This window comes from Dipteris shenzhenensis, chromosome 22 (genome assembly GCF_047967505.1).
Source record: "Dipteris shenzhenensis isolate YYH24624 ecotype China chromosome 22, Dip_SZ_1.0, whole genome shotgun sequence".
Classification (NCBI taxonomy): domain Eukaryota; kingdom Viridiplantae; phylum Streptophyta; class Polypodiopsida; order Gleicheniales; family Dipteridaceae; genus Dipteris; species Dipteris shenzhenensis.
In genome coordinates this window covers 20,773,048-20,781,136 of record NC_141617.1, presented here as the reverse complement: position 1 = coordinate 20,781,136, position 8,089 = coordinate 20,773,048, and the positions used below count along the sequence as shown (strand labels likewise).

Here is an 8,089-nt window from a genome sequence, read left to right as displayed (position 1 = left end):
TGTGCCCATTAGGTATGTGCGAGTTCGAGTAGCACACCTTAGGGCATCAATTATGCATAACACTTGGTGAAAATTGGGTTTATGTCGAAGTCGACCATCCAAAGCATATCATATAGTCATGATAATTTGCATGTTCCTAAATATAGGTAATATTGGTGCATGTAAAAAGTATCATGTCCATCAGGTATGTGCGAGTTTGAATAACACACCTCAGACAATGTTTGTTACTGCTTGTGCATAACACTTGGTGAAAAATAGGATTTGTGGCGACTTCGACCATCATAACCATATCCCATGGGCACGATACTTTGCACATGCCTCAACATAGGTAAGATTATTGGGCAAGAAAAGTATCATGCATTATTGGGCAAGAAAAGTATCATGCCCATCAAGTATGTGTGTGTTTGAATAACACACCTCAGAGTGTATTTTTTGACGGTTGTACATCAGACTTGGTGACTAAACTTTATAGCAACTTGGATTATTGAAAGCATATCTGAGGGGCAAGATAGTTTGCACACACCTCACCATATGTGGTATTTATGTGTGAACATTATCGTGACCATTAGCTATGTGCGCATTCGTATAACACACCTGAGAGCATGTTTTTCGATGATTGTGCATTACACTTGGTGAGAAACAGGGTTTGTACCTATTTCAACCATCCAATGCATATTCGATGGGCACGATACTTTGGAAACACCCCTTGAATATAGGTAAGATTGATGCAAGTCCAAAATGTCTGCCCATCGGGTATGTGCAAGTTCGAATAACACAACTTACAACATGTTTTTTAATAGTTCTGCATAACACTTCGTGAAAAACTGGGTTTATGGTGAATTCTACCATTCAAATCATATCACATGTGCATGATACTTTGCATGCATTTCAAATAGGTAAGTTTAATGCATGTGCATAGTATCATGTCCATCGGGTATGTGTGAGTTTGAATAACACACGCCAAAGTGTGTTTTTTAACAGTTGTGCATAGCATTGGTGGAAAAAAATATCTACGACCGTCCAAACCATATCTGATGCAGATGATACTTAAAGTAGGTAAGGTTGATGTGGGTGCAAAATATCGTGCCCATTGGGTATGTGAAGTACATAATCCAAATTTATATCATATGGGATTGCACACACCTCAATATAAGAAAATTTAATGTTTGTGCAAAGTATCATGCCCATCAGGTATGTGCGAGCTTGAATAACACATCTCAAAGCGTGTTTTTTTATGTTTGTGCATAATACTTGGTGAAAAAAGGGATTGTGGTTACTTTGGCAATCCAAATCATATTCGTTGGCACAATACTTTGCACACAACTCACCATATATGATATTGGCATGCATGCAAAGTATCGTGCCCATCGGGTATGTGCACATTCGAATAACATACCTTAGAGCCTGTTGTTTTACTAGTGTGCATAAGACGTGTGAGAACTGGGGTTTGTGGCAACTTCAATCAGCCAAAGAATATTTTATGGACACAATATGAGCATGATAATTTGTAAATGCCTCAAAATATGTGGTATTTATGTGCATGCAAATTATCTTGTCCATCAGTTATGTGCGCGTTTGAATAACACACTTCAGAGCAAATTTTTTGACGGTTGTGCATAACACTTGGTGAAAAATAGGGTTTGTGTGGGGACTTCTACCATCTAAAGCATATCTTGATGGGCATGATACTCTGCACACATCTCAACATAGGTAATATTGATGCGGGTGCAAAACATCATGCCCATTTGGTATGTGCGAGTCCCAATAACACACCTTAGGGCCTGTTTTTTTACGGTTGTGCATAACACACAGTGAAAACGTGATTAATAGAAAAATCGATCATCCAAAACATATCATATGGGAATTATACTTGCATATGTCTTCACATAGGTAATATTGATGCACGTAAAAATTATCCTTCCCATCGGGTATGTGTGAGCTCGAATAACACACCTTAGACAGTGTTTGTTGCCAGTTGTGCATAACATTTGGTGAAAAACAAGATTTGTGGCTACTTTGACTATCATGACCATATCCCATGGGCATGGTATCTTGCACATGCCTCAACATAGTTGATATTTATGCATGGGAAAAATATCATGCCCATCGGGTATGTGCATGTTTGAATAACACACCTTAGAGCATGTTTTTTTGACAGTTGTGCATAAGACTTGGTGAAAAATGGGGTTTATGGTGACTTGGACCATCCAAAACATATAAGATGGGCAAGATAGCTTGCACGCACCTCAACATATGTTGGTTTGACATATGTGAACATTATCATGCCCATCGGGTATGTGCGCATTCGAAAAACACACCTCAAAGCATGTTTTTTGACAGTTGTGCATAACAATTGGTGAGAAAGAGGGTTTGTGCTGACTTTGACCATCCAATGCATATCCAATAGACATGATACTTTGCACACACTGAAACATAGGTAAGATTGATGCGGGTGCAAAGTATCTGCCCATCTGGTATGTGCAAGTTTGCATAACACTTGTTGAAAATTGAGATTTATGAAGAAGTCTAACCTCCAACTCATATCATATGGGCACGATACTTTGTACACCCCTCAATATAGGAAACTTTGATGCATGTGCAAAGTATTGTGCCCATCGATTATGTTTGAGTTTAAATAACACACCTTAGAGCGTGTTTTCAATTGTGCATAACACTTGGTGAAAAAAGGGACTTATGGCAACTTCGACCATCCAAACCATATCCAATGGTCATGATACTTTGCACGTGCCTCAAAGTAGATGGGATTGATGTGCATGAAAAGTATCATGCCCATCGGGTATGTGTACGTTGGAATAACACAGCTGAGTGCATGTTTTTTGATGGTTGTTGTGCATGACTTGGTGAAAAATGGGGTTCATACTGACTTCGACCATCCACACCATATCCAATGGGCATGATAATTTGTACACTTCTTAAAGTAGATGGTATTAATTTGCATGCAACTTATTGTGCACATCGAGTATATGCATTCTCGAATAACACACCTGGGTTTATGGCGACTTCGATCATCCTGATAACATATGATGGACATGATACTTTGCACGTGGATCAACATAGGTAATATTGTTGTTCATGAAATGTATCATGCCCATTGGATATAAGCGACATTAATAACACACCTTAGAGCGTTTTTTTTCAATGGTTGTGCATAATACTTGGTGAATTATGGGGTTTATGGAAAATTCGACTATCCAAAGCATATCATATGGGACCTATACTTTCTTGCACCTCAACATAGGTTGTATTCATGCACGTCCAAAGTCTCATGCTAGTCAAGTATATGTGAGCTCGAATAACACACCTTAGAGTGTATTTTTTGACATTTGTGCATAACAGGCTAAAAACCGGGGTTTATGGCATCTTTGACCCCATCCAAAGCATATCTGATGGGAACAACACTATTCACATGCCTCAACATATGTGGTATTGATGAGATTACAAGTATTGTGCTGATCCGGTATGTGCATGTTTGAATAATACACCTTAGAGCGTGTTTTTTAACGATTTTTAATAAGACTTGGTAAAAAATAGCGTTTATGGTGCTTCCACCCTCCACAGCATATTTGATGGGAAAAATACTTGCATGTGCCTCCAGGTAGGTGGGATTGATGTGCATGCAAAGTGTGTCAAGCTGAGTTCTCGGGTTTGGATGTTCTATCTCAAATCTATTCGGACCACCCTACTTTTTGAGTGTGGATGGTGTGAAGACCTTATTGGGAAACTATTGGCATTATCACCATATGGCGGAGGAGGGATTGATCATAAAGGAGCTTGTTAGCAAGGCGAGCAAGAGTAATTGGAGCATGTCTAGTGGTATGAACAATGATTTTGAGATTTTGAGATGGTTGATTTAGTATGAGTCTCATCTCTCCCCACCTTGCCACCTTTTCACCTCACCCGGTTTACCTCGCCTCCCATTTCTATAAGTTCTCCCTCCCCACTTCCTTCTTCCGTGTTGAATTAACCTTCTTCACTTTAGAATCAAAGCTTCTTACATTGAATTAAAGCTTCTTCTGTTGAATTCATTAGCCTTCATCCCTGCCCTCAGCATGCACTCTCTCTTTCTACCTTCCTCCCTCCCTCTCCCCCTCCCTCTCCCTCTCCCTCCCCTCTTCCTTCCTTCTCCTCTCTCCCCCTTCTCCTATTTTAGTTTTGGAGAGCCTTCACAGCCCCCTTTCTCCTCTACCTCCACCCTTCAGATTGCCCTCGTATATGAGACACCTCCAAAACATTATGGAGAAAAATGCTTCTCCAAGAAGCCTCCCCACCCCCCCTCTTTGTTAATCATGCATGAATTAATAGCACTGCATGCCTGTTAATCCACCTTTGTTACCTGTTTGTCAACCATGTCTCTCATTAGGAAAAAAGGGAGCTCATTTTGGGGCCTTCTAACCAAAATTAAAAATAGCTCTTAACCAATGGCCATAGAGCCAACGTAACGTGGGAAAATTATAAAAAATTTGTGTTTTATCTGGATTGTCAGTAGAGCAAGAAAGAATATTTTATAAATGTACAACTTTAAAAAACAATTAAAAATTTTGGTCGAGCTACTGACATGATTCTACTAGCCAACAATGTCCCATTCAAAATACATTATTATATGAACTGTGCTTTCCCCCCAAACTACTCTCCCCTCCCAAATTACTCCTCCCACTCTCCCTCTCCCTTTCCCTCCCTCTATCTCTCTCACTCCCTCTCTCTCTCTCTTGGTTTCCTCCTCGTATACATTCCTTGAACCTATGGATTGGGTTTCTTTTGGCAAGTTTTGGGTGATGATGGCAAACTAGAACTTGAAGTACCTCTAGGACCAAGGTACAAAAGCGAGCCCGTTTCTTTGTTAATCTCTCTCTTTGAATCTAATCTATGCTTGCACAAAACTGTGTTGATCAAAATGATGCAGACTAGAATATAACTTTTGCAAGTTTTTCATGGGTACGGCAAACCATTGACAGGACCTCACTCTTTGAGAAGCTTTGTTAATCAAAATATCAAGGAGGAAGGTACAACAGCGAGCTCTTTGTTTTTTCAATCTCTCTTTTTTGAGATTTAAGATGTGAAAGTGTTAAGTTGGATAATATTCTTTTTGTTTTTGGTGAACAACATTGTATTTAATAAAGATGCTACCGAATGGAATGTAAGTTTTGAAAGTTTTCCATGGTCTTAGCTTTTCAAGAAGCGTTGTTGATCATAATATTGAAGCGCAAGGTATGAGAATGATATCATTTCTTTTTCAATCTCTCTCATTGATAATATTCTTAAGTTTTGAATAAGAAGATCGTGGTTATTCAAGACTAGAGTCTAATGCATGCTCTTTGATATGTCCATTCAGTTTCAGGTGTTTGAGTAAAAGTTTGGATACTAGTCTCAATGATATGCATCGATAATAAGAACCCTTCTTGTGCCAAACGTCGTGTTGATCAGACTATCGAGAACGAGGCTATTGACGTGAGCTCCCTCACTCATCGACCTCTTTCTTCTATATCTTCTATTGATGTAGCCAACAAGGTTACACAAGATGGCTCCGAGCAAAGACTGACTATATCAAAAGGAAGTTGGGTGCTCATGCAACCAAACAAAAGGAAGAAGCCACATTCAAGTAATCTCTTTCTAGCATCTTGGAAGGCTAGGGTGAAAGGTTTTAGAACCCAGGAGGGGATGAAATCAATAAAGGAAATATTGGCTCAACATGTGTACATGCATAGAGAGTTTGTGTTGTGAGAGAATTATCCAACTTATCTTCCACAACATAGGCCAAATTGTAAGTGACTTCATTGAAATTTTTTATTTCATAACCAGAGAATTTCTTGAACCTCAATGTCTTTATTTTTATTTTCAGATATATATCCTTCATCTTATGAGCAGTGGCAGCCTATCGAATGCATTTTAGGATTCATAGATGTGTTACATGGGTCCATAGGAGAGTTGCAATATCAAGGTAGATCAGCAGCACAGTTAACCCAGTCAAGAGTCTATTTCTATGATCACTTTTACCAACTATTGGATAAAGCCAACATCCATGGTGTGTTGAAGAAACTAGCTCTTCCAGCATGGAATACCGTTGATTGGCCAATTCCTCATGGTGCCGTAATAGAGTCATATAGAGCCGTGTTGTTTTCAAAAGTACAATGATCCTACAACAAAGGATTTGTAGTAGAATCAACAAATAAATATTTACATGCCAATAACAGTCTTTATAGATCTATTCAATAAATTTTTTATCAAGATTTGCAAGATGATGCTCTCTTTCTCTACAAATGGTGCTGAGATAATTCCTGACTTCTTGGATTATCGTTGGGACAAAATAACATCCAACCAAGTATACTGTGAGGTTGTGCACAACTCCATTAAACTGAAAGTACATGATTGCCACTCAAAATTTCATATTAACATTTTACTATAAATGCAGTAGAATGATTGGGAACCAATTGGTTTCGATGGATCAAGATTTGAACTCTTTTGGTCCTGAGAATGAAGCATTGGATATCACCATTAATGAGAATGATAATTTATTGGGGAATTATATCACTCAGACAATGTTGCACACTCGCTCAATTATGCCAGGAGATTCAGGTGGAGACAGAGAGTAGTGTTGCAGAAAGGTTCTCATTCATTCTGAATAACAAGAAGGTAAACAAAGAGTTGATGTGACTCAACATTTTTTATTTATTATTGAACGAATCATTGATTTACACTACATGTTGACAAGTATTGGAGCGAAGGGAACGGAGAATTTTGTGTAGAGAGATCCCAAATGGATTGTTGAGATAATTCAAAATTCATGATTATGGGTAAGAAATGATTATTTTCATAGTATACAATTGTGAGGCGACAGATAACATTATACATTATATTGTTAAACAAACTGATGATTCTCAAACAATCAGTGCCATTGAGGCAATGGTGACTCGAAGACAATCATTGCCATTCAAGCGCTAGTGGATGATCCTATGAAGAAGGTTGACCAAGGAGCTTCTATTGTGCCTTTTCCGCATACACCACCTTCTCTTCCATGTTCTGATCTCGCCTTTACTCTAGTATTTAAGCCTTTCTAGGCTCATATTGTTGGAATTAGAGAAGTTCTAACTTCTACTATAGTTTTGGCTCGCAAGTTATAGCCATAATCAACATTGTAACTATATTTTTATTATTTACAAAAAAACAATGGAGAATTGGTTTCTTCGCTCTTGTAACAATTTTTCTTTCAAAGTTTGTAATACATACATCCATATTCATGAGTCAAGTCTCTCTCTCTCTCTCTCTCTCTCTCTCTCTCTCTTTCTCTCTCTCTCTCTCTCTCTCTCTCTCTCTCTCTCTCTCTCACTCACTCTCATTCTTGCTCTATGGATTACAAACTAGAGTCTTGAATATAGATGAATTTCATTAAACGTCATTATGCATTACAAACTTGCGAGAGTACAATTTGCCTCAACTCAACTAGGAGGCTCCAAAGTTTGTAAAGAATTCTCAGGTCCAACATCAGTAAATGTATGGGGAAGGGGCTCATGATCCTCAGGTCCAAGCTTAGTAGTTTGAGGGGCTGGAGGAGGGGCCTCATGTCCAAGTTCATTGGATTGTGGAGGCATCTAACGTTGGGCCTCATGGTCCTTTAGTCTTGTCAAAGGAGCCTCATCCTGCTCTGGAGTGAGGTCTTCCATCACTTTTGAGCTCTGACCCTCAACTTCTTAGAGCTTTTCTCCTCGGTGCTTTTCTCTTGTGCTAATGAGGACGCATATTTAAGGAGATCTACGATCATCCTAGCTCTAAAGTTTAATACAAATTGATCATCATGGCTTTGTTCTGTCATCTACAGAAACGCAAACAAAACTTTAGTTTCAAGTTCTATGTTATATTACGTTATGTATAAATTTTAAATGCGTCAGTAATGTACTTTCCTCCACTATATCTCTTGACCAAAAATCCTCCAAAATGTACTTGTTATTTATAGGGACCCTCCATCCATGAGTGGGCATCATACTATTGTGGTGTCTGTGAACCATCCAGTCGCTTGTAAGCAAAATATAGTCTCTTTAGACCACTGCAAGTTGCATATGCGAGTGTGAACAACTTT

At 38.7% G+C, this 8,089-nt stretch overlaps 1 pseudogene; it reads left to right on the top strand.

The window, feature by feature from the left end:
- Positions 1–5,388: 5,388 nt before the first annotated feature.
- On the top strand, positions 5,389–6,789 carry LOC147887856 (uncharacterized; annotated as a pseudogene).
- Positions 6,790–8,089: the final 1,300 nt, after the last annotated feature.